Source organism: Symphalangus syndactylus, chromosome 5 (assembly GCF_028878055.3).
Source record: "Symphalangus syndactylus isolate Jambi chromosome 5, NHGRI_mSymSyn1-v2.1_pri, whole genome shotgun sequence".
In the NCBI taxonomy this organism is placed as follows: Eukaryota; Metazoa; Chordata; class Mammalia; order Primates; family Hylobatidae; genus Symphalangus; species Symphalangus syndactylus.
Window position 1 is genome coordinate 39,098,931 of NC_072427.2, and position 27,377 is coordinate 39,126,307.

At 49.2% G+C, this 27,377-nt stretch overlaps 1 long non-coding RNA gene across 1 annotated transcript; it reads left to right on the forward strand.

The window, feature by feature from the left end:
- The first annotated feature begins 422 nt into the window (after positions 1 to 422).
- On the forward strand, positions 423 to 26,011 carry LOC129481761 (uncharacterized). Its single transcript, XR_008657503.1, has 3 exons — positions 423 to 598; positions 14,836 to 15,087; positions 25,721 to 26,011. It is a non-coding gene; the product is annotated as an uncharacterized lncRNA (long non-coding RNA).
- Positions 26,012 to 27,377: the final 1,366 nt, after the last annotated feature.

The window sequence follows — 27,377 nt, forward strand, 5'->3', positions numbered from 1 at the left end:
ACGCGCACAGGCCATTTCCAGGTGGGGTTGTCAGGGAAGCCTTCCTGGAGGAGGTGGCACTGAGCTGGGAAGACCTAGAAGGGGTTGAGGAGACGGAGTAGAAGTACAGCCCCAATAGTAGGAACAGCCTGAGCACGGGCACTAAGGCCTGTGAGTGTCTGTCACTTTTGTTCCTATGGTTAAGGCAGGGTCTGGGTTCTCACTCTCTCCAGCAAGTTCTCTGTAAGAGTGCATGGTTAGTGACGGTTCCTGGAGAGGAGGAAGATGTGGGCTTTCTAGAGAGAAGAAAGAAGCTCTGTTCCCTCATTGGCCTCAGTCTTTCTCTTCCCTCTCCTCATACCCCTCAGAAGTGCAGACATTGCAAAGCCCATCTCCCTTCAGAACTAAAGCCACCCCTCTGATAGCTGCATCCCTCCCTAGGGAGAAAGAACTCCAGTGACTGCCAAGAGCCCCTGCCAGATGCTCCTCTCCACCACCCTGGCATCTTGTGCATAGTAGGTCTGGGGAAATGCCTCCATCATGACTGCTATTGGAAAGGAAGGCAAGTCTCCTGTTTGTTGCCCAGAGTGCTGGCTGTGAGTCACCTGGAGTTTCCTAGGTGAGTAAGTCAGAAAGTTGAAGGAGGGGCACGAACAGGCATGTGGAAAGAGAAAAAAAAAGCACTAATATTTTAGAGGAGGCAGTGGGCACCCCCTGTTGTGGAGAATTCATTGAAGTTGTCAAGCAGGTGGTAGCATTGGCTAAGATGGCCTTTAAGATGGAGGAGGTTTTGAGAAGCAGACACGAGGAATGGTGGTGAGGGCAGGCCTCCCCAGGCACAGGGAACAGCATGGGCAAAGGCCTGGGGGTGGGATGGGAATAGTGTGGGCCACACACAGGAACAAACGGATGCGCCCTTTGGCTGAAAGCTGAGATGGGTAAAGAGGAGTCTTGGCATTGAGTTGTCAAGTTGGCATCTCCTTGGAGATGAGGAGAAGGGCCAGAGCATGGCCACTCTGCAGTGGGACTCTCTTGGGAAGGGCAGGGAGAGCCTTTGGAAGTTCTTTTTTTTATTATTATTTTACTTTAAATTCTGGGATACATGTGCAGAACTTGCAGGTTTGTTATATAGGCATGCTTGTGCCGTGGTGGTTTGCTGCACCCATCAACCTGTCATCTAGGTTTTAAGCCCCTCATGCATTAGGAATTTATCCTAATGCTTTACCTCCCCTTACCCCCAACCGCCTGACAGGCCCTGGTATGTGATGTTCCCCTCCCTGTGGAAGTTCTTGAGCAGACAATGTTAAGAAGGGTAAACAGGCAACAGTTTCCACAATGCACTAGAGCCCAGAAAGGAGACCACCAAGGGATTCCATGCAAGAGGTAACAAGATACTGAGCTACTACTGTGTGGAAAGAAGCAAAGAAGTATGAAACAGGACTTATCAACAGGCCATTCCACAGAAACACAGGACTTCTAGTCCATCTTCCTGTTTTTCCATTGGGAAGACCAGTAAGAATTGCCCAAGGTCACCCAGCTGATTAGGTTGTTGACGTCTACTACACCTAGGATAGCAATCCTTAATCGATTGGTAGTGGCTGCCTAAAGGGTTGTATTGAGACGTTCTGAGGCCTCATCCCAGATGAACTGGAAAGAATGGCATGATTGATTAATGATGTCTGCCACTAGCAAAGGAATTGAGGAATGGCTTGAGCTCCACCTGTTTGTTGTCTCTGCCCAGGTAAGCCTCTCTGTGCCCCAGGGTGAATATTTCTGTCTTCCCCACCTTATAAAATACTTGCAGAGATCAACAAGATCATATGTACAAAAATGTTTGAAGACTATCAAGGCTGCCTAAGTAGGAGGGGTTGTTCCCATGATTACCCATGCCTGCGTTAGTCACCTTGATCCTGGTGCCAGAAAAAGCACACAGCCCCCCAACATCTTCAACAGCTTTTACCCACCAAATGTCCCCAGTATATTGACTTGCTTGTTGACTAAGGAAGGTGTAGTCACAGGTGGCTGCACAGGGGCTGAGACTGGGGAGCAGATGGAGGCCTGATATGTTTAACAACTGCAGATTGAGGGCTCTGTGAGTCACCCAGCTCCTCGGCACATGGAATTGAGGGCAAGTCCACTTTCATGATCAGAAAGAGCCTGACACTGTGAGAAGGTGCAGCCAGTGAGCTGTTTCTGCTCCATATTGTTCAACTCCAGCCTCGGCCCATCATGGGCTTCACTCTGTTCCCTGAATACTAGGGCGTCAGGTTAGCCACAGGCAGGACTCCTATCTGTACCTGTGGGGCGTGTCTCCTTACCTGCTTCCAAAAGAGTGGATCCTGAAGGCTGGGGAAGTCCTTTCCAGTGGACTCAGATCCACAGGGATTTTCTTTCCATGGGGGTCTTTGTAGGGGGATGACTTGGGGAAGTAGAGACTAGATTCAGACTCACAGGACCCAGATCGTGACCCCAACTCTGCCACCCACCAGTTGTGGGACCTTGAGCAAGTCACTTAACCTCTGTGCCTCTGTTTCCTTGTCTCTGAAATGGGGATAAAATGATCTGCTCTGCTCAGCTCTGTGGGAAGGGTAAGATTTAACTCTCTGAAATAAACTTGCATTCTCAAAGAACTGCCATGTTTTAAAAGGCCTGTCATACCCATTTTCATATTTGAGTCTCACAGGGCTCCTGTGGGGTACACAGGCCAAGCGTGTGTATGATCCTCATTTTACAGATGAGGAAATTGAGGCCCAGGGTCAAACTGCCAGTTAACGGTGAAGCTGGAGCTAATTTCAGGTGCCTGTGCTCAGCCTATTGGGTGAGGGAGTGGTGGGGACACCCTGTCTGAGAGCTCCAGTCAGGTGTTAAAAAGCCAGAAAGGGCACTGCCACTCACCCAGGTCTCCGCCACTGCCCTTCTGCTGGGGGATGGGGCAAGCCTGCAATCCCCATAATCTCCCCTGTGCCATCACATACCCTCTCTTCCCATCACATGCCTTTCCCCTGCCCATCAATCGACTCAGTGAGAGTCTCCCTTCCTCGGAGAGGCAGTTGCACAGTGCCCATTGGTTAAGCCCAGCCCGGAGTTGGGAGCAGAATAAGTGTGTATTTATTTGTCCCTGAGGAGTCCCTGTCGACCCCCTCAGTGACCTTTGACTCTTGTGTCTGGATGTGGAACATCTGCCTGAGTCACACAGTCTCTGCCTCTCAGGTCTCCTGGAGCCACCAAAAAGATAACATTTCTTGAATACCTGCGTAGTGCCAGGCAGAGCCCTGTGTGGGTTCACATAGGTCACCACTGACTCCTTGCAGCTCCACGAGGTATATCAGCGAAGGAAGCTAAGTTATGCTCCAGCAACCTCTCATTTCCATGGCCTCTACCAGGTTTGTCTCTCACTTATGACTTTTGAAGGCTGGCGGGGACTTCTGTTCCATGTCCTCTTTGTTCTTACTCTGCAACCCAGACTGGCAGAGCAGCTGCCATCAGAAACACGGCTGGTCCCCATGGCAGAGAAAAGGCTTGGAGGGCCTTGCATCAGTGATTGCAAGAGCCAGCCCAGAAATGACATACATCATTTTTGCTCAGAAGCCATTGGCCAGAATGAGTCATGTGACCCCCATGCAATCACTCAGGTGCTGAGAAACACCTGGAAACAGGAGCAGGGGAAGAACAGCACTAATTATTCCCATCTTACATTTGTGGACATGGCAGTTGGAAGCCTGCCCATAGGCACAGAAGGGAGTAGCCACACTGGGAGCTAATGCAGTCATAGTTGCCCCAAAGCTGAGCCCATTCTTTGGCACCATCCTGACCCTGAAGAAGGCTGCACAGGGCTCAGAAGCAGCCTGGGGATGGTTATAGGGTCTCCAGGGACAGGATGAGGTCAGCAGGCCTTTGGGATGGATGTCCTGGCTAGGGCCACTTTAATCTGTGGCATGTTAAAGGAATGATTAAATGACAAAGTGTTTCCAGGTGGTGTGGTCAGGGAAGCCTTCCTGGTGGAGGTGGCATTGAGCTGGGAGGACCCTCCTTGGCCAAATCCTTTGTGGAAAGGACACCTCTGTTCATCAAAGAGGTACCAAGTTTCTCCCAGATGTCTAGCCAAAGCCTCACAGTCCAGCTGAGGAGCTGGGATGAACACAAATGGCAATCAAAAAGTCAGTCTGAAAGGCACCAAGAACACACATTGGGGAAAGAACACCCTCTTCAATAAATGGTGCTGGGAAAACTGGATAGCCATATGCAGGAGAAGGAAACTAGACTCTTATCTCACCATATACAAAAATCAAATCAAAATGGATTAAAGACTTATAGGTAAGACCCACAACTACAAAACTACTAGAATAAAACATAGAAGAAATGCTTTAGGACATTGGTCCAGGCAAAGACTGTATGAGTAAGATTTCAAAAGCACAGGCAACAAAAACAAAAACTGACAAGAGGGAATATATCAAACAAAAAAGCTTCTGTATAGCAAAGGAAATAATCCACAGTGAAGAGACAACCTGTAGAATGGGAGAAAACATTTGCAAACTAATTCATCCAATAAGGGACTCACATACCAAATATACAAGGCGCTCAAACAACACAACGGCAAAAAACAATCTGATTTTAAAATGATCAGAGAACCTGCATAGATATTTCTCAAAAGAAGATATGCAAATGGCCAAGAAGTATATGAAAATATGCTCAGCATCACTATTCCTCAGCGAAATGCAAATCAAAACCACAATGAGATACTACCTCACCAAGTTAGATGGCTATCATGCTAACAAAAGACAGAAAATAATGAATACTGGCAAGGATGTGGAGAAAAGGGAACTCTTACACACGGTTGGTGGGAATATAAATTAGTAAAGCCACAATGGAGAACAGTATGGAGCTTCCTCAAAAACCTACAAATAGAACTACCATATGATCCAGCAATCTCACCAGTGGGCATTTATTCAAAGGAAAATAAATCACTATATTGAAAAGTTATCTGCACCCTCATGTTTACTGGATTGAAGCACTTTTCGCAATAGCAAAGACATGGGATCAACCTAAATGTCCATAGACAGATAAATGGATAAATGTCGTGCACACAAAGGAATATATTGAACTACAAAAGAATAGAATCCTCTCGGTTGCAGCAACATGGATTAACCTGGAGGACATTACATTATGTGAAATTAGTCATGCATGGAAAAATAAATACTGCAAGTTCTCATTCATATGTGGGAGTTTAAAAATGGGCTGGTAGAAGTGGAGAATAGAATTGTGGTTCCTAGAGGCTGGGAAGAGTAGAGGAGAGGTTGGTTAACGGATACAATGTTACAACTATTAGAGACGAATACCTTCTAAGGTTCTGTAGCACTGTAGGGTGAATACAGTTCACAATAATTTAGTGTATATTTTCAAAAAACTGGAAGAGAGGATTTTGAATGTTCACAACACAAAGAAAGACTAAATGTTTAAAGTGATGCATATGCTAATTACTCTGATTTGATCATTACACATTGTATGTATGTATTGAAATATCATTCTGTGTCCCATAGATATGTACAGTTATTATGTGTCAAGTAAAAATAAAAGGAAAAAAAATTTTAAGAGTCAGTCTGTCCTTCGGACTAGAAAAGTAGATGACTGAACAACCACATCTACTTTTGCTGCCTCTCAGAACTCACTAGAAAAACAGTAAATAGTGGCTTAAAATATATCTATATATCAGTAAAGACTGGGAAGCAGAAGAAACAACAGCAACAAAATATTGGAAGATGGAAAGCAGATGGGCCACTGTAAATGAAACCCAAGAAAATTGAATACTTACCCAGTAGTGGGAAAAGCAAGAGTCAACCAGGCTTACATTCAGAATTTTTAGAAGGCTCAGAAACTGGAGGCTCCAGATGCCTCTGGAAGTGGAAATGAAGAGGGGCTAAATAAGGGAACTGACTGAAAGTCTGTTTAAGAAAAAGACAGATCTCAGATTCTCTCTCTACCTCTAACTAAATTGATGTCTACAGCTAGATCTCTCACTCCCCTCAAAGATTGGAGGGTTATTTTCTTGAAGGGGTATAGGAGGGTCTCTTGACAGATGGGTACCAGCAAAAGTTGAGGGCAGAGGTCCCATATCACCTGCTAGAGAATTGTGTGAGGGTATCGTGTTGGTGCTGACACCACCTCCCTCCTAGCCCTCCACCCCTATTCTCCACCCAAGCCCTAGCAGCCAGGCTTCTCCTTTCAGGCAGAAGACTGGAATAGTCCTTCCTGAAGATTTTGAGCACCTCAAAAAGGCAGGGATGCTGACATTAGGAGCTCCCCAACTAAGTGACCTGGCAGACCTCCTTACAGGGGCACCGGCAGTTGACAACCAACTTCCAGCTAGCTGGCTCGTTCCTCATCATACACATGAGCCCACAGCCGAGGATTCACAGGCAGCTGAAGAGAGCCTCTAACATGAAAGATCTCTATGTATCTACCAAACAAACAAAAAAGCAATTTAGAGGAATAAGACTCTGCAAGGGAAGAAATTGCAAAATAAACAAGGAAAATTTGTCATTACCCCAGAAATAGATGAGACGTGCTATGAGAAAAACCTTCAACAAATTAAACTTAACGGAGTTCAATCAAGCAAGGAACAATTCATAAATCAGGCAGCCCTGGAACCAGAATAGGTTTAGGGAAGCTCCAGCATCGTCTTTTGGTCAAAGAAGATTTATGGACAGAAAAAGGAAAGTGATGTACAGAAAACGGAAGTGAGGTACAGAAACAGCTGGATTGGTTACAGCTTGGCATTTGCCTTATATAAACATGGTTTGAAGAGTTGGCCATCTTTAATTGGCCAAAACTTGGTGATTGGCACAAGAGTAGGTTACAGTCTGTTTACACATCCAATTAGGCTGCAGTTTACTATGTACAGAGAAACCTGTAAGTCAAACTTAAAATACGTAAGAAGATGCCTTTAGGATACACTTAATTTAACAGACGAGATTATAATCATGAAACAAGAACAGGATCCTATGAAAAAATTATATAAATAGCTCTTCCTTTTCACTTCCTCTCTTCCTCTCAATGGTTCAAGAGCCATTAGGTGGAGCAGCATAACGTAGGTAGGTGTGTTCTTGGAGGTGGGGGTCTGGGGTGGTCCAGTGTCTGAGTCCATGTTTTGTTGCTTTAACAGAATACCTGAGACTGGGTAATTTATAATGAATAAAAATTTATTGACCGGGCGCGGAGGCTCACGCCTGTAATCCCAGCACTTTGGGAGGCCGAGGCGGGCAGATCATGAGGTCAGGAGATACAGACCATCCTGGCTAACATGGTGAAACCCCATCTCTACTAAAAAATGCAAAAAAAATTTAGCTGGGCATGGTGGCGGGCGCTTGTAGTCCCAGCTACTCATGAGTCTGAGGCAGGAGAATGGCATGAACCCTGGAGGCGGAGCTTGCAGTGAGCTGAGATTGCACCACTGCACTCCAGCCTGGGTGACAGAGCAAGACTCCGTCTCAAAAAAAAAAAAAAAAAAGACTCATGGTTCTGGAAGCTGGGAGATCTAAAATCAAGGGTGTGCATCTAGTAAGGGGCTTCTTGCCTTGATATAACATGGTGGGAGGCAGCACATGGGTGAGAGAGCACTTGAGAAAGAGAAGGAAGGGGGCTGAGCTGATTTTTTAATGAGGATACCGCTCCTCTGATAATAAACCCAATCCCATGATAACAACATTAATCCATTCATGATAACAGAGCCCTCACGGCCTAATCACCTCTTAAAGGTCTCACCTCTTAACACTGTTGCATTGGGGATTAACTTTCCAACACATGAAATTTGGGGGACACATTCAAACCACGGAATTCTGCCCCTGGCCTCCAAAATTCATGTCCTCACATACAAAATTCATTCCATCACAATAGCCCCAAAAGTCCAGAGTCTCATCTAAATCAGATATGGGTAAAACTCAAGGCATGATGAATTCTGAAACAAGTTCTTCTCCAGCTGTGAACCTATGAGATTAGACAAGTTACGTGCTTCGAAAATACAATGGTAGGACAGACATAGGACAGACATTCCCATTCCAAGAGGGAGAAATAGGCAAGAAAAGAGAGGTAACCGGTCCCAAGTAAGTCCACAACCCGACAGGGTGCATGTTACATCTTAAAGTGGAAAATAATCTTTGACTCCATGTCCCGCCTTCTGAGCATACTGGAGTAGGGTTAGGCCCCCAAGGCCTTGGGCAGCCCCACTCCTATGCTTTGCTGGGCTCGGCCTATAATGCGGCTCTATGGATTGGAGTCTTGTGCCTGCAGCCCTCCTGGGAATGTGATGAACACTGGTAGCTCTGTCATTCTGGGGTTTCAGGAGTGGCTCCACCCTCATGGCTCCAGTAGGCATTGCACTAGTGAGTCTTTCTGTGGTGGCTGTGGCAGCTCTGCCCCTGTGGCAGGTTTCTATCTAGGCCCTCAGGCTATCACATGACATCTTCTGAAATCTAGACGGAGGCCACCATGGCCCCACAGCTCATGCACTCCATACGTCTGCAGAGTCAGCATGATGTGGTTGCTTCCAAGGGTTACTGTGCCTTTCAGAGCTGCAGCACGAGCTGCCACTCGGCCTGGCTGAGTCATTGCTGGGGCAGCCAAGGGGCACTGCACCAGAATACAAGGAGCAGAGTCCTGAGGCAGCCCTGGGCAGCAAGTGTAGAGGTCCCACAGGCGCCTCTCTGGATACTTTGGCATCTAGGTCTGAGCTTCCCTTGAAGATCTCTGAAAGGCCTTGTAGACCAGGACTCCCTGGAGAAATGGCTGATTCAGAACTGGGGCAGAGAAAGTGCAAGATGAGTGTGGAGCATCTTGTGGGGCCAGAAGGCAAGGAAGTGCTCACAGAATGATGGGGACATGTCAAAAGGGCACAGGCACCACCCCAAAGGGGCTCCCATTGGCAGCACCAAAATATGTAATGTCGGTAACAGGTTATAATCCATTGAGTAAAATAAGAAACCATGAGTCCATATTCGCATGAATAAATAAAGCAATAAATTGAACAGGATAGTTACATAGTATCAAAGGGCCTCCCATGAAAATACATACCAATTACAAAGAGCGAAAGAATAAGTCGCAGGGAGAAGTCTGGCAGATGCCACCCTCATCGAGTGATCGGAATGGACATCAACAGGAATGGAACAAATGGAAACCCTGCCCCACCTGTGGCCTGCAGCACGGAGACAGCATCACAGAACAGCCCTGCGGAATTCCCGCCAGAGATGCAGGACCTGAATCTAGTCATGAGAAACATCAGACAACCCCAAACTGAGGGGCATCCCACAATAGCGCGGTGGTGGGAACGTCAAGGAAATGCCAAGGAGCTGTTGTAAACGGAAGCCGACTGGGGACTTGACAACTACGAGAAGCATGATTCTGACCTGCATTCTTTGCTACAAAGAACATCATGGGGAAAATGGCAAAACAGTGCGGCGCCTGGAGATTATGTGGCAGTGATACTTCACTGTTTATTTGCTGATTTTGATGGCTATAGCGAGGTTAGTTAGAAGATGATTTGTTTACGGGAAACAGGTACTAAAGAATTTGGTGGCCAGGCGTGGTGGCTCACGCCTGTAATCCCAGCACTTTGGGATGCCGAGGCGGGTGGATCACCTGGGGTCAGGAGTTTGAGACCAGCCTGACCAACATGGTGAAACCCTGTCTCTACTAAAAATACAAAAATTAGCTGGGTGTGGTGGTGGGCGCCTGTAATCCCAGCTACTTGGGAGGCTGAGGCAGGAGAATTACTTGAACCTAGGAGGCGGAGGTTGCAGTGAGCCGAGATTGTGGCATTGCACTCTAGCCTGGGCGACAGAGCGAGACTCCATCTGGAAAAAAAAAAAAAAAAAAAAAAAGAATTTGGTGAACCTGGGGAGTGATTTCAGCAAGTTACTCTTAATGGTTCGGGGAGAGGGGGAGAATTGCTTGTACTGTACTTGCAACTTTTCTGCATGTATGACATTATATCAAAATGAAAAATAATTAAAACTTAACAGGTAACAAAAAGTGAAAGGGCCTTTGCTCTAGCTTTGGGAGAACGTGCCAAGGCATGTTTCTTTGTTGGTGCGAGGGCGCCCTCTTGTGGTTATGAAGGCACAATGCAGCACGAAGCCTCAAGTGGGGTCTGACACCTGGTTCCTCCTCTACAGCTGTAGATGTCCTCAGAGGTCATCTCATCCAACCCCTTGACACCTGGTTCCTCCTCTACAGCTGTAGATGTCCTCAGAGGTCATCTCATCCAACCCCTTGTCTCTGGCCAGGGTTTCTCCTCACCTAGATCATAAAGATACCTGTGTCTTCAGCCTCCAGAGTTCCAGAATCCCTTTCTGGCCCTGCCGCTGGGAACTGCCCTGAGGGGTAGACCCCTTGTAGGTTCTCTGGACATGAAGTAAGCTGTGAGCCAGTGTGATGAGGGGCTGGGCCAGCCACAAGGGCTGCAGAGGACGGAGCCCAGCGGGAAGGGCCCTAACCTCTGCCCGGCCTTGGGCACATCACCTCCCTGCTTGTAACTTCAGTTTCTTCATTTCTGCATTGGAAACCATGAAACTTGCCCGGACTTTCACAGGAGCTAATGAGAGAAAAAAAAAATGGGTCCCAGTTTCCAATTAATGGGTGACCACATGTCTGAGGCACCTGGGGAAGGCCTGATTTACACCTGCTGCCTGGCATAATTACTAATGACCCCTCGTTCTTGCTCACAAGTGTCTCTGTTCAGAAAATACATCATCTGGTCACCCTATCAAGCATAGATGATATCCTGGGTGAATGATAAATCACACAGTCACTCTGCCACTGGTGGGCTCCCTTCCTAATGGATTTTTGAATGGTTTATTCCCACCCATTCCACTTTGGACATGACCCTTGTCAGGGCGATGAATGCAAACTCATGTTAGTGTCACCATTAACAAATCACAGAGAGTGAGTCCGATCTGAGAGGGGAGCTAAGTCCACCTTTGGGGGCTGGGCACTTGGTGGCCAGCTAGCAGGGCAGCAGCTCTTTCTCTGGAATTCCAGGATCTTGGGCAGGCAGCTGGGCCCCAGGGGCCTGAGCGTGCAGGTTACAAAGTGAATTGTTGAAAAAGATATTTAAGATCATAGTTTAGTTTTGTGATAGAGGAAAATGAAAGCAGCATCTCAGCCCCTCTTTTTGGAGAGGGAAATCTAAGCCTTTGAGTGCTAGGGTGGGGCAGAGGTGGGTGAGGGGTGAGCAAGAGTAACAGTGTTTGTGTTTTGGGGGCTGCCACCAGATTTGGTCATCTTGGGGTGGATCTGGCTTTTCCTGGGGTGGGAGCAGGCCTGGGGGATAGGGTGCCCTCAGGATCAGGGAGAGGGTGACAAAGTACCTGGAAGAGGATAGTGGCTCTGGATACTCTGCTGGGAGAGGAGATGAGGAGGTTGTGAGTTCCTGAGATGGGGTCCTGTGCCTGCTCCCCAGTGCAGGCAGGGCCTTGTTGGGCTGGTGGTGGGGGTCAGGGTACTGGACAAGGGTCTTTGGTGGCTCTGGGCACATCCAGCGGACTGGAACATATCAGTAGCTGGCTCCATGCAGCAGGGGCCAGAGGTCCTGTAGCAGACATTTGCAGAGGAAGGGGCAGCATCAATGTCAATGTCACAGCCTGGGCTGCGGGCCCGGCTCTGCCTCATGTCCTGGGACACCGTGTCCATGAGCAACTTCTTGTAGGATTGAAAAAGGGGTGGGAATATAGAGTGCTGCAGATATGCTCTAGAAATTGGTCCTTGTGGGCCGGGCGCGGTGGCTCACGCCTGTAATCTTAGCACTTTGGGAGGCTGAGGTGGGCAGATCACTTGAGGTCAGGAGTTCGAGATCAGCCTGGCCAACATGGTGAAACCTCCTCTCTACTAAAAATACAAAAATTAGCCCGGTGTGGTGGTGGGCGCCTGCAATCCCAGCTACTCGGGAGGCTGAGGCAGGAGAATCGCTTGAAACTGGGAGGTGGAGGTTGCAGTGAGCCAAGATTGTGCCACTGCAGTCCAGCCTGGGCGACAGAATGAGACCTGTCTCCAAAAAAAAAAAAGAAGAAGAAGAAAGAAATTGGCCCTTTTAAAGGGGGTACGATGGAAGGCATGGGGATACAGGTGAGCTTGATTTAGAAAACTGAAGGACTGGGACACTTCTTAGACCCAAGTGTAAAGAAGGTTTCAGACCAGCTGTAGGAACTCAATGTGTTCCTCTGAGAGGGACCAGGCTTTCAGGGAGCTGGGCTTGGGGCTCAGCAGAGACTTGGAGTTCGTTTCATTTTTCTTCATTATTATTTTTTAAATGTACATTCATGTGCAAAGTGCATATATTCTAGAAAACAGGTAACATGAGTGTTTCTATGACAGGAGGTCATTGTGAAGTGTGCCACTGAGTGGGGTACCTTCCACGGTCAGGTGCTTTGGGACGTGATCTCAAACCCTCACATCCACTCTGTAGACAGAGACTATTACCCGCATTTTTCAGATGGGGAAACTGAGGCTCCATGGGGAGCTGTGACCCCGCTGAGCTCTTACAGGCAGGTAAGGGATGGGGCTGGGATTTGTCTGTCTGTGTTGTGGCCACTACACCCCACGACCTGCCTGCGCCGTACCCCAGCTCGGCCGCTCATTCCCTGGGCCTCTGGGTTTCAGGCCCTGGCCTTTGGAGCTGTGGAGGCAGAGCTCGTGAGGAGGCCTGGAAGACCGAGACCCTGTGGAGGCACCTGGTGGTGGTCTGGGGGTTGCTGATGGGTGGTAGGGTCAGGAGTCAGAAACAGGAGCTGTTTGTTGCTGGGGCGGGGACAAGCCAGGGCCCCGGGACTCCTCTCTGCGTGTCCCTGGCCTGGCCCCAAGCCCTGCACTTCACTTCCACCTTGCAGATCTTGCCAACTTGAACCCTACAGAGAAGGGGGTTCTGGGAAAAGCAGTTCTGAACCTCGGGGGAGAGCAAAGGTGCCAAGTGACACCTGGCCCAGCACAGTGCCCCTGGGGCCTGGCCTCATGGCTCCAGGTGCAGAGTCCTCCTTTGCAAGGGAAAATCCTTCGCCAGCCCTGGCCTTCTTGGGAGACTCCACAAATGGGTGTGTGCAGGGAGCCTGGCAGCTGCTTTGTGCTTAATGCACATCACTGAGTCCAAATGGAAGGTCTTATCTTAAAACATAACTTACAGAGAACACATTGTGATGCTGTGGGCTGGGAGAGCTTCGTATCAAGGTAGCAGCTGAGTCTTCAGGCTCCTCAGTGTCCTGAGGGAACCATCAGGCCTCTCAGGGCAGGTGGGGGCTCTGGGGGAAGCTGCAGTTGGGAAGACGGCTTGGCAGCTGCCCCTGCCCCTGACACACACTGGACACCGACACAAATCAGCCCCACCGGGCCCCCTGCCACAGCCTGGAGCCAGGTAGTGCGGCTCAGCACTGTGACCTCGCAGCGGGCCCTGGGCTCCTACATTCTGAAGGGAAAGAAGAGGGAGGGAAGGAGACAGGACAGGGAGGTGGGGAACCATTTCCATCCCTCTCTGGTCTCCTCTCCCCGTCCTCCCCTCTCCTCTCTGACCATCCTAAGGGGCCCTCAATGCTGCACAGGTTGCAGAGTCCCCCTTTCTCCCTATGGCCGCTGCTCTGGCATTAAGATGTGGAGACGAGAGAGGGAGAGCAGGGCCCTTTCCCTGCCCCCCAGAGCTGGCCCTGCTGGGGGTTCAGGCGCCTCTCTCTACAGCGGGCTCCGGTAGCCTGGGCAGCTGCTTTCAGAGAGGGCTTTGTCCAAGTGGAGTCATGCTTTCTCTTCCTGGGGGGGATGCACCACCAGAAGGAAGCCTGGCCTGGGGGTCCCAGAATGAAGCCAAACTCCATCACCCATCTCTCACGCCAATCCCTACCTGCCCCCAAACACCCCCTCAACTTTCCCCACAGAATTAGCCAATTAGAAAAAGCTTCTCTTCCCAGGGCCTGTAGAGAGGCAGCCCCAAGTGGGGTGGGCTGTGCTGGGACAAGGGACAAAGATGCGAGTCTGAGTCCAGCCCCTGCTGTGGGGTGGCTGTGAACCTTTGGGTGAGTTTCTTTCTAAGCTTTGAACCTGAGTTTCTGCCTGTGATGAGCAAGCTCGTGCCTGCCTCACCGGCCCATAAGCAGGATGGGTAGGAGGTGAGTTCAGCCCCCAACACAGTGCCAGGTGCATGGTAGACAAGCAATAAAGTACAATGTGGGATTTTTTTTTTCCCTGAGATGGAGTCTTGCTCTGTTGCCCAGGCTGGAGTGCAGTGGCACAATCTCGGCTCACTGCAACCTCTACCTCCAGGGTTCAGGCAATTCTCCACCCTCAGCCTCCCAAGTAGCTGGGATTACAGGCACGCACCACCATGCCTGGCTTTTTGTATTTTTAGTAGAGACGGGGTTTCACCATGTTGTCCAGGTCCAGGCTGCTCTCGAACTCTTGGCCTTGTGATCTGCCCGCCTGGGCCTCCCAAAGTGCTGGGATTACAGGCTTGAGCCACCGTGCCTGGTCTTTTTTTTTTTTTGAGACAGTATCACTCGGTTGCCCAGGCTGGAGTGCAGTGGCATGATTGCAACTCACTGCAACCTCCAACTCCTGGCCTTTAAGCAATCCTCCCACCTCAGCCTCCCAAAGCTCTGGAATTACAGGTGTGAGCCACTGGTCCGGCCTATATGTATTGTTTTTTGTTTGCTTGTTTGTTTGGTACATGGTCTCGCTCTGTCACCCAGGCTGGAATGCAGTGGTGCAATCTTGGCTTACTGCAGCCTTGACCTCCCAGGCTCAAGCGATCCTCCTACCTCAGCCTCACCAAGTAGCTGGGACTACAGGCTCACGGCAGCATGCCTGGCTAATTTTTTGTTGTTGTTGTTGTAGAGATGGGATTTCGCCACGTTGCCCTTGCTGGTCTTGAACTCCTGGACTCAAGTGATCTGCCTGCCCTAGCCTCCCAAAGTGCTGGGATTACAGGCTATATATTGCTAAGGAAAGAAAAAGCACTAATGGCTGAGGCTAGAGAGAGCTTGCTGAGGAAGAGGGAACCTAAAATGGGAAATAGTGGCCTGGTAAAGAGGTGTGGCCAGAGGACAGCATGGAGCAGAGCCAGGAGAAACTGCTCTGGGTGAAGAGGTGAGTCTGGGAGCTTTGGAGGGGGTGTACGGAGAGTGAGCTATTGACCTGTTTCCAACACTAAGTCCTCTTTGAGTGGTCTCACCTCTGATGACATCTCCATCCCCTTAGCTCTGCAGGCCAGAAACCCAGGAGGTGGCTTTAGTACTTCCCCTCATCCCATATCCAATTCATCTGCAAGCCTTGCTGAGTTTGCCTCCTAAAAAGCTCTTTCTTGCTTGTGCTCACTTCTCATGCCCTGGCAAACCATGAGAACAGGAGAGGGATGGGCATGAAGGCTGGGCAGCCAGAGGGATGGACTGCAGCGGCCCCAAGCCCTTGCTGCGTTTGTGCAACACACCCTGGTGTGTGGCCCAGTACGGAACATAGCCCCACTTTGCTGCGCTGAGGACGTGGACATCTGATCTAAGCTTGGCCCCTTTGCTTCTTCCAAGCTGGAAGTGGATTATAAGTGAGTGATGAGAAGAAGTAAGGGCAGTTCTGTGCTCATCCTCGCAGCAAGGCCCAGGGCCAGTGGTGGCCACCTCACCAGGTAAACCCTGCAGTGTGGATCCAGCTGGGGACGGAATGCCTGGCTTCCCTTACCCTGTGCATTTCCTATGCCTGGGTCTCCCGCCTTCACGTCAGCTCTGAGCGCTGCTCAACCGCCTTCCAATGTGTTCCCTGTTTAATATATGGTTGGTTTCTGTTAGTATCTGGCTACAAAATGAGCTGCAATCGAACCCAGGAGTTCAGAGACAAGGGGGATGGATCAGGATTTGGGTGGAGGACTTCTGGAAGGAGGTAGGACTTGAACAGACGTTTAAAGGAAGGGAGAGGGCTTTCCAGGGGAAGGAAAGTCTGCCCACAGTGAAAGGAAAGCTAGAACAGTGAGCAGCAATGAGGTGAGGGAGCGTTTCTGGGAATAGAAGGGAACTTTGGGGGCTCCCTAATTTATAGCCCCTTCCTGGTAGAACCAGCCCTGACTGTAAGTACGTATCACTGTCATTTCACTAAAATGAAAACTGCCTCAAGGTTCATTTATGCATATGGCTTTCATTAGGAGGTATGATTAACTCACTTCATTTGTTCATTCATCAGATTTAATTGGGTGTCTGCTTAGTGGCAGGTGCTGTGTTGGTCACTGGGGACACTGAGATGAATACATATAATCCTTGACCAATCCACAAATTCAGTTCAGAGGGACAGACAAGTATCATTCCAATGCAGCATGGCAAGGCTATGCTGGGGAATTACATGAGCTTTGGGGACACAAAGGAGGTAGCAGGGACCTCTGCCTGAGATGAGTCAGAAAAGAACTTCAGAAAGTGTGTTTCAGTTCACGCTAACATGTCAATGACTAATATGGCATGAGATCTGTTCCTGAGACAGATGAGCAAGTTAGTATCTGCCTCATTTGCCTGGAGTCAGGATTGATAGACAGGTTTTGACAGCCAGTAGGGAAGCAGGATAGCGCTGTAGTTAGAAGCATAAGCTTTAACACCAGAATACCTAGATTCGAGCCTCAGATCTGCTATATATATATATATGCCATCTGACCCAAGCCAATGACTTAGCCTCTCTGAGCTTGTTTCGCTAACTGGAACATAGGAATAAAAAGAGGATTTACCTCATAGAATTTGGGGGAAGATGAAATAAGATAATACAAACAGGGTACCCAGCACACAGTTAACACTCAGCACATGTCAAATAAAAAGTCAAGCTCACTCTGAAGAGGGGAGAGGATAACTAAGGAGAACGAAAGGCCTCAAAAGTAAGGCTGAGAAAATAAAATGTAACTAATAATAACCAACGAATATTATATGTTATCATCAATGCACGTATAGATATGCTTTTTTTCCTCATTTACTCTTCCTCACAACCCTGTGAAGCAAGTCTTATCATCTTCACTTTCAATTCCATTTGCTGCAACCCCTTCCTTTTATAGAGGAGGAAACTGAGGCTCAGAGGGGAAGCCATTTCCCCAAGGCCTTGCACACAGTGTGAACATGCAGTCTGGGTCTTCAGGCCACGCACCTGTGCTTTTGTTTGAGCCTCGCAACGTGGCTGCCTGGGAGGGCTGGAGGGGACCCTGGCCTGAGCCAAGGCTGGGAGGCTGCACTGGGCACTGCAGGTGTGAGTGATGAGGAGACAGGGCTGGCTGAAGTGGAGGCTCTGCACTGGGGAGCAACCAGGAGGGTTCAGTGGAGATCCCTGAAGGAAGATAGACAAGTGGGCAGGGAGGCGAGGCAGACGCCTTACAAATGAAAATGCAGAAGCCAAATGTTGTAGCCTTTTTGGGGCAGAGGGGTGGCCTGCCCCTGGGACTGGAGGCAGGGTCTGGTGGCAGAGCTCTGGGCTCCTGCACTAGGGGAATGTCCTCCCTGGGCCAGGCTTTTCCACACATCTCCTCTTGCCCAAGTAGACATTGTAATTCCTCCTCTGCCATTCAGAACACGGAGGTTCGGGGAAGTGCAGTCACTGGCCCAGGGTCACAGAGAAAGGAAATGGCAAACCATCACTCAAACCAGGGTCTTCTGTCTCTGATGCTATCTTCCTTCCAAAACGTGATCCTAGCAGCTAACAAGAATCGTTGACGACTGACTAGGAGCCACAGACAGTGCCCAGCGCTTTACCTGGATTACCTGTAACCTGTAATGTCCCTCCCTCATTTTATGGAGTAGGAACCTCAGGCTCAGAGAGGTTATGTGAGATGCCTGAAGCCACACAGCATTATAACCCAGATCTTTCTTGACTCAGAAGCCCATACTCCTTTCTCTATAGCTTGTTTCCCGAAGTGTGTTCCATGGCATGCCCATTGGCATCCTGGCAGTTGAGGTGTTGGTGAACAGACATTTTGGGAAACATTGGGTTAGACAGTGATCTTCATGTTAAGGTTTCTCAGAACCTGTAATAATCTATTTTGTGAATCTCTGACGGTGGAAATTGGTATACACAGACTGATTTGGTCCTTAGAACTCTTTTATCATTAAACATTGCATTGGTTAGAAATGTGTTGAGTTTCAAATAAGAGAACCACCTCCCTCAGTAGTGGCCAGGAACCAGTACAGAAATAAGCAGTCCAGGGCTGATGTGGTGGCTCAGACATGGCACTCGGAATCCAGACTCCTTCCAGCTTCCTGCTCTGCTTTCATCCTGATGGTTGCAAAATGACCGCAGCCCTTTCAGGCACCACAGCTACATTCCAGGCAGGAAGAAGGAGAAGACAAGGTGCAAAGGTGAGTTTGAACCTTTATATCCTGGAAGCATCCTCCAGCTGACTTCTGCTTACATCTCATTGGCCAGAAGTATGTCACATGATCACTCTGGCTACAAAGGAGCCTGGGAGAACAAGTATTTCTAAGGCGCACATTATCAGTTGGATGGAATCGGAGGTCTATGGGTAAGAAAGAAGGGGAGGATGGATACCACAAAACCCCTTCTGGGATTAGTGTTCTATGAATCTAATTTGGAATACGTTGCTCTATACTCAAGCACCGCCCCCTCCCCTTTATTTTTCTGCCCAAAGTCAACTCACTCTCCAAGGCCTGCAAATGGTCCCTCCTCTGCCAAGGCTCTCAGATTTCCCCTACCTCCTACTTCATACCCCTTCCTCCTTGGCAGTTTGTGCACTCCTTATCAGTACATTGTGGGTTGTGCAAGAGTGAGGAATACGGAAGTCCAACTCCCCTATTTTGTTACCTATCTGCTGCTGGAGGGCAAGGACATATCTTACTTGCATAGGTATCTACTGCAGGGCAAGCCCTGGCACAAAAGCCAATTAATTGTATGAATGGAGTGCAGAGGCAGAAAGTGGTTCAGAATGCCTTGCTTGGTTAATTGAAGCAAGCACCAACTTAACCCAGTATAAACAGTAAACAGTTCTTTTTTTTTGAGACAGAGTCTCGCTCTGTCACCCAGGCTGAAGTGCAGTGGCACAATCTCGTCTCACTGCAAGCTCCGCCTCCCGGGTTCACACCATTCTCCTGCCTCAGCCTCTCCGAGTAGCTGGGACTACAGGCGCCCGCCACCAGGCCCGGCTAATTTTTTGTATTTTTAGTAGAGACGGGGTTTCACCATGGTCTCGATCTCCTGACCTCATGATCCACCCGCCTCGGCCTCCCAAAGTGCTGGGATTACGAGCGTGAGCCACCACGCCCGGCCCCCAGTATAAACAGAAAAGCAGACTCTTTAAGAAGGATCCAGAGGGCTTTGGGGAACACAGGGCCAGAATGTAGGCAGGGCTCAGGACAGGATGGGGACAGTCTGAAAGGGCATTAGGATGCCAGGCAGCCTCTCTCCACATGGGTTATTTCATTCCTATCTTAGAACCTTGGGGCTGCTATAACAAACTGCCATAAACTGGATGGCTTATAAGCAACAGAGATCTATTTCTCATGGTTCCAGAGGCTGAGAAGTCCAAGACCAAGCTGCTGGCAGATTCTGTACCTGGTGATGATGGCCTGCTTTCTGATTCAGAGATGGCACCTTCTTACTGTATCCTCACATGATGAAAGGAGCAAGGGCCTTTCTGAGGTCTCTTTATAAGGGCACTAATCCCATTTATAAAGGCTCCACCCTCATGATCTAGCCACAGGCCCCACCTCCTAATACCATCACTTTGCAGGTGAGGGTTTCAACACATAAATTTAGGGGACAGGCAAATATTCAGACAAAAGCAGTTTTGCACTGTCTACAGCCCCCTTTTCTCTGCATCTCTGTCTAGGAGGCAGGAAGAAGATGGTGGTCCCTTGGTTCCCAGTGTAAATCAGCTCCAGACCCAACTGACCCACTTGGTCCAATTCCTTAGCCTGGGGAAAGACTCTGAGTAGCCCAACTTGGGTCAGGTATCACCACCGGTGTCTTCCCAGGGTGGGCCAATCAATTGAGTCCACCAGAGTAGGGTGGGAAGGAGATAGGAGGGCTCATGCAGTGCAGTGGGTGAGGGACAGTAAAAGCAGATACCCCAAGATGTGAATACCTCAACTTCAGATGTTGTCATATAGCAGGGGTCAGCAGATTGCTGAGGGAAGATAGACAAGTGGGCAGGGAGGCGAGGCAGACACCTTACAAATGAAAATGCAGAAGCCAAATGTTGTAGCCTTTTTGGGGCAGAGGGGTGGCCTGCAGGGTCTGGAGGCAGGGTCTGGTGGCAGAGCTCTGGGCTCCTGCACTAGGGGAACATCCTCCCTGGGCCAGGCTTTTCCACATATCTCCTCTTGCCCAAGTAGACATTATAATTAGACCCATGGGCTAAATCCAGCCTGCCACCATTTTGGTAAGTAAGGTTTTATTGGAACACAGCTATGCTCATCCATTTATGTATTGTCCATGGCTGCTTTCACACTGCAACAGTGGAGTTGAAGAGTTGTGACAAAGACCATGTGGGCTGCAAAGCCAGATATTTTGTATCTGGCCCTTCGTAGAGCCTTTTTGCCAATGCCTGTATTATAGGGAAGAAGAATGTCTGTCTAGGAGACAGGGGTAAACGATTTGTTGTTCAGATCTGTATCCCCAAAGGCCATGGCAGAGGCAGCTGGATGGATGGACGGACGGACTGACGGACAGATGTACAGATGGACGGATGGATGGATGGATGAATTAGAAAGGCAGAAGCTGGAGCCGCTGCGAGTTCTCAGACCACTTCCTTGGATTTTGAGCAGCGCAGAGGGACGCTGGGGAAGGGTATTTTTTCCTCCTCGTTCGCTCAGCCCCACATCTGCTCTTAATTGAGGCGTAGTGGTACAAGCCTGATTGGGAATAGCAGGGGCTGGGATGTGGTGAACATTAGGGAATAGTCACTTGGCGGGCTCCGGAGCTGCCAAAAACGAAAGTGTGCTGCTCGGCCAGATGTTCGCTCATTACCATCCGCTCTTCCTCAAAAACGTTTTAAGGGAACATTTGTTTGTTGAGGAAACACAGCTGTTCCCAGGGAAATGGGTTTCCCTACTTTGGGCAGAGAAGCGGGGGAGGGGACTGTCGGGAGAGGGACACTGGGGACGCCGTGGGTGGGTGGCAGCGAAAGGCTCTCTGTCCGGCCAAGGGCGGGGGTCTGTGTGGACCGCCGTTCCGGACGGACATCCGTCCATCCTTTAGAGACCGTCAAGTCCTGGTGCTCTCATTGCAGCCTGACTTTCTCCACACCCGTGCGAAGGAGGGACTGCCAGCTGGGTTTCCCAGAGAAGGAAGCAGAGGCTGAAAGGTGAAGTGACTTGACCAAGGCCACAGGCTCATCAGTGGCTGAGCCCAGCCCTGCAGCTGGACTCTGGTCACTAAGACTCCGGCCCGTGCACAGGCCCCTCATGCTCTGGTTTAGTCTAGGATGTGTCTCCTTTGGGTCTCGGTCTTAGAATCTCCACTTTCCAGCTTGCTTGCACTTCTGTCTCTGCATCTCGTTTTTAATTTCCTGTATCTCTTTGTCTCTTCCTTCCCAACCCTGGGCTTCTGTGTTTTCCACTTGATTCTGCCTGCCTCCCACTCTGCCCTTCTCGGGGGACCATGTCAACATCTGTGGGTGTGCAGCTGCGGCTGAGCGGGGCTCTTCCTCCATCTCTGTCTCCCTGTTTCTCTGACTCACCCGCCGTGTCCCTCTCCACTCCTGTCTTTCTTTGTGCCCAACCAGTGCCCCAAGACACCATCTTGGTGTCTGGGGCAGGATCTGTATGATTTTGCCTCCACTGGGGCAACTTACTTTTCTCTCTCCCTGTAAATATTTCTTTTTTCTTTTTGTCAGATAGTGCTTTTCAAGCTGTGTGTCATGACCACTGATGGATCAGGAAATCAATCAATAAATGCTAGGTTGTGACCAGTAACTAAAAAAAGGAAAAAAAAAAGGATAGAAAATATCCGAATGTGTTGTACATACTATTTTGTGAATTATTTGTTTCAGTTCTCTGTATGGATCTGGATTCCAGTGTAAAATATTTTCACAGTGAGATTTTATTAAAAATGTTTGAAAACCATTGAGTAAAAGTGCTTTGGCCACAAGTAGCAGAAAAGTCTGACCCAAAAGGCCCCAAAAGAAGGAATTAATTATCACCACTACAAGAAGTCCAGGGGGCGGGACTGGTGAATCAGGGGCTGGACAATATTATCAGGAAGTCAGGTTCTTTCCTGTTTTGCCCTCGGCCCTCCTCAGTGAGCCAGCTTTCTGCCCTCATGGTCACAAGGTGGCTGCTGTGGCTCCATCCACCCTGACAAGTCCAGGAGAGAAGGAACTGTCTCCTCCCCGACACACTTTTGTAAAAACCAGGAAATCTTTCCTCTCACATTTTACTGGCCAGGACACATGCCCACCCCTTGACTCGTCACTGGCAAAGGAAGCAGGTTTACCATGAATAGCTTTCACTAACCAGAATGGAGCTCTTCCCGCAGTGGATGGCTGTGCAGAGGAGAGTGGGCAACAGAGGCCGGGGCTTCTCCTGCCATTGAGAAGATGGAGAAGCCTGTGGGCCATGCTGCCACCATCTGCCCCAGCCTCTCACGTCTCTTCTGCCTGGGTGCCTGCCTCAGTGTCCCTTTAGTCCCTCTTTCGGTCTGTCTTGAGGGAAGGCCATGGCGTGTGTGGGGTATCATTTAGGCTCTCTGTGTTCATTTCCTGTGGCTGCTGTAACAAATCACCACAAACTGGGTGGCTTAAGGCAACATAAATCAATTCCCTCACAGTTCGGAGGCCAGAAGCCCCAAATCAAGGCCAGCAGGACTGGGATCCCTCTGAAGGCTCTGGGGGAGAATCCTTCCTTCACTCCTCCAGCTTCTGGTGGCCTGGGCATCTTGGCTTTTGGCAGCATCACTCCTGTCTCTGCCTCTGTCTTCCCATGGCGTGAGCATGTGAGCCTGTGCGTGTTTGTGAGTGTAAGCGTGTGCATGAGTGTGCATGTGTGAATGTGTGAATGTGTGAGCCTGTGCATGTGTGAGTGTGAGCATGTGCGAGCATGTACATGAGTGCATGTGTGTGTGTGAGCATGTCAGCCTGTGCATGTGTGCGAGTGTGAGTATGTGTGAGTGTGTGCATGATCCTCAACTTAATTACATCTGAAAAGACATTTTGTTCCAAATAAACTCACATTTACAGGTTCCTGGATGTGGGAATATATTTGGGGGTCACCCTTCAACCAAGGCAGTAGGGCCTATGAGCTGTTAGAAAAACATCCCTGATCCCCCCTTGAGGGTTATAGGGCCCTATTGTTTCTATTCACTGTGAGCCTCTTAGACCACATTTAGTAGCTTCTGCTGATGAGGTGACTCTCGGTGGGCCCCTCCATCATTTACACTAATGAGATAATTCAGGATAAGGACTGTCTATGTCAGGAAAAGCAGTCATGGCATTAGAGAGCTGGGGCTTTGAGTCATAGTACATCAGTCTGACCTCTGGGGAGGAGAGGTGGGCTGGAGACTGAATTCCATCACGTGGGCAATAATTCCATCAATGATGGCTATATGAAACTCCAATAAAAACTCTGGACACTGAAGCTTGGGTGAGCTGCCCTGGTTGGCAGTCCTCTGAGTTGGTCACATTCAAAGCTGAGAGGGTGATGTGTCCCTGAGGGTGGTGGGAGCTTTGCATTTGAAATCCACCCTTACCTTGCATACATGTCTCTCTCTCTCTCTAGTTGGCTCTGATTTGTAACCTTCTGCTATAATAAAACTATAATGGCCAAAAAGACAAATGCTGTAGGATTCCACTTATACAAGGCATCTAGGGGGTCAAATTTGTGGACACTGAAACTATTCCAGGGTGGTTGCCAGGAGCTGGAAGGAGGGATGGGGAATGGTTGTTTGATGGGCACAGAGTTTCGGTTTTGGAAGGTGAAAAGCATTCCCAAGATTGGCTGCACAACAATGCAAGTGTGCTTAGCACTGCTGAACTCACGCCTAAAAATGGCTAAGATGGTAAATTTTATGCTATATGTATGTTACTACAATTTAAAAAATTATAATCTTAAATATAGTGCCTTTCTGAGTCCTATGAGTCTTCCTAGCAAATTATCAAACCTGAGGGTGATCATGGGAACTCCTAAATTTGTAGCCAACTGGTTACAGTGCAGGTGGCGTGGGGAACCCATGAGCTTGCAGCTGATGTCTGGAGTGAGGACAGTCTTGCAGAGGACTGTGCCCATTACCTGTGAAGTGTGGCCGTGCTCCACGTAGATGAGAAAAGGGGAGGAAGAAAGTGAGAGCTGACTTTTGCACCAAGTGGCCTTTGGAATCCCACCTAGCCCTGAGTTTCTGTGATTCCTGTACGAAGACCCCCAGCTCCAGAGCACTGCCCCCTGCCCACCACCACCTATCTGTTCCACTTACCAATGCTGGGCTCCTTCCCCTTGATTCCCTTTTTAGGATGTGTGTGTGTATGAGTGTGAGTGTGTGTGTGAGCATGAGTGTGTGTGAGTGAACATGAGTGTGTGTGAATGGGAGTGTGTGTGATCCTGTGAGTGTGTGTGACTGTATGTGAGCATGTGTGTGTGCCTGCATGAGTGTGTGTGACCATGTATGTGACCATGTACACGAGTGTGCATGTGAGTGTGTGACTATGTGTATGAGTGTGAGTGCATGTGTGTGCGCATGTGTGAGCATGTGTGTGCATGAGTGTGCATGTGTGAGTGTGTGAGCATGTGAGCATATGCATGTGTGAGCATGTACATGAGTGTGCATGTGTGTGAGTATGTGGGCCTGTGCATGTGTGCAAGTGTGAGCATGTGCGAGCGTGTGCATGAGTGTGCATGTGTGAGTGTGTGAGCATGTGAGCATATGCATGTGTGAGCATGTACATGAGCGTGCATGTGTGTATGTGAGCCTGTGCATGTGTGCAAGTGTGAGCATGTGTGAGCATGTGCATGAGTGTGCATGTGAGTTTGTGAGCCTGTGCATAAGTGTGAGTACGTGTGAGCATGTGTGTGAATGCATGTGTGAGTGTGTATGTGTGAGAGTGTGCGTGAGTGTGCATGTGTGAGTGCATTCTCTTCCCATCAGGACTGTGAGCTCCTCTAGGCCTAGAACTAGACTTTCTACCTTTCTGTTGCTTGCACCACCAAAGTGTTTTCTGATGAACGGATCCAGACTTCTCTCTCTTCCCAGCCTGAAGGGCTGCCTCTTTGGTGGGCACTCACTGCCGTGCTTCTATCGTAAGAGTTTGTTTCTTTGAGTTTGTGCTGGATTGCTCTTTGGAGTCCTTGTAGACAGCAGGAAGGAAGAGAGCTGTTCAGCTACAATCCAGCACAGTGACTAACAAAACACTGCCTGGGTGCACCCCGAGCTCGCCACCCCCACCTGTGGTCCTGAGGCCAAGAGGAGGGATCAGATCCTCCATCCCTAGGATGACCTCGCAGTCCCTGGGGATGCAGACTGTTTAATTAGAGCACCTTCAGTCGGAAACGCTCATCCATTTATACGGAAAACAGCAACAGGCTTTTAAGGACATGCCGTAAGTTTTACAGTTATTGGATTTTTCAACTTGTTTACAAAAGCAATATTGTTAAATGGCCAACGGCCAGGCCCAGTTGTTTTTCCTCCTGTGCCTTCTGACGACAGGAAGGCATATTATCTCCCCCCAGCCAGCTCCCGGGAGGTGTGTGCAACTGCATTCCATTTTGCTATCTGTTTAATTATCCATTCAGCCCGGCTTACACTAAAGCTCTTTCTCGTTTGTTCACAGCCAGATCTGCTCTGGAATGCAGCAAAGAGCTCCTTCCTGCTTTCTTAGCCCCTGCAGCAGCTCCTGCTTCACTCCAAGAAAATGCCAGCCCCCTAAGAACCTGTCCCTTTGGAACAATGGATCCAAAAGCTGACCCAAGAGACCTTGAACTTAACACCTCTGTGTCATGGGCTCCTTCTTAATAATAGAAAGAAGATTGCTTTAGAAGACTGGTTTGCAAACCGGTCTGCTGGGCCCTAGAAGCCTTGGGAAGATTTGAAAAATAAATCTTATTGGCCTTACCATTTCACATTCTGACTTAGAGGGTGTGGGCTTTCTAATCTGATTGTGTTTTTTTCTGGTTTTGTTTTTGTTTTTGAGACAGTCTTACTCTTGTCGCCCAGGCTGGAGTGCAATGGCGCGATCTCGGCTCACTGCAACCTCTACCTCCTGGGTTCAAGCGATTCTCCTGCCTCAGCCTCCCGAGTAGCTGGAATTACAGGCATGCACCATCACACCTAACTAATTTTTGTATTTTTAGTAGAGACGGGGTTTCACCATGTTAGCCAGGCTGATCATGAACTCCTGACCTCAAGTGATCCGTCCACCTTGGCCTCTCAGAGTGCTGGGTTACAGACATGAGTCACCGTGCCTGGCCTAATCTGAATTTTTGAAAGCTCCCGCAGTAATTTTGATACCTAGCAGCTGGAGCTGGAGTCCTTTGGCCTTGATCACCTCTGCCTGTCTTTCCCCCTGAAGTTCTGTGATGCTCTCTCCTGATGGAGGGTGAGGGTGAGAGGCCAGGCCTCCTCCCACTGTTCTTACCAGCACTAGGTAGGAACTCCACACCTGCCCAGCTGGCTGGGCTTGAGTGAGCTCACACCTGGAAAAGTCACCTTAGGGAAATATCCAGGTGGACAGGGCTCGGAAATCATGCAGCCATGAGTAACTGGGAAGCACGGATGAGCTGATGCAAGGGTTTTGTGATTGGTCTTCTCATGGAACATCTGTACTGGCTTAGCAGTGTCTGCAGGACCTGGGAAAATGTATCCCTGGCCCAGGTTTCATTGGGAAAGCACCTCCAGATGAAGGTGGACTTGACCACTGCGGCTGGCTTGGCTGAGGGCTGTGAAGAGGAGAGTGAGGGGCAGGGAGCTCAAGGTGGGAGCCCCTGTTCTTAGCAGCCCTGGTTTGTCCCCAGAGAAGTAGGCCACAGGGAGAGGGGCCAGGAGCTCCTGCATTCAAACTTCCTCACCCTTCCCCTCTGCAGCAGTTGGAGCGAGGACATTAACCACAGTAAAAATCACACTAATGCTTAACCTCACTATTGTGCTCTACAGTCTATAATGCACTTGCACATCCATTATCTTGCTCCGTCCTTAAAATAGCTCTGGGATATTGGCAGCATAACTGTCAGATGGGGTCCCCGTTTGACAACAAAGGGGACTGAGGGTCTAAGACAAGATTGAGTGATTTCATGAAGGTCACAGGGCTGCTAAGTGGTGGAGCCAGAATTTGCCCTCAGATCTTCTAATTCCAAGTCCACAGCCCCGTGGGCCTCCCTTATCGTAATACACTTACTCATGCATGGGGCTTTCACTCTTCTCAAAGTACGTCCATATACAGGACTCTACATGAATAACTGAGCTAAGCAGGGTTAGGTTTTGAGTCATCAGCT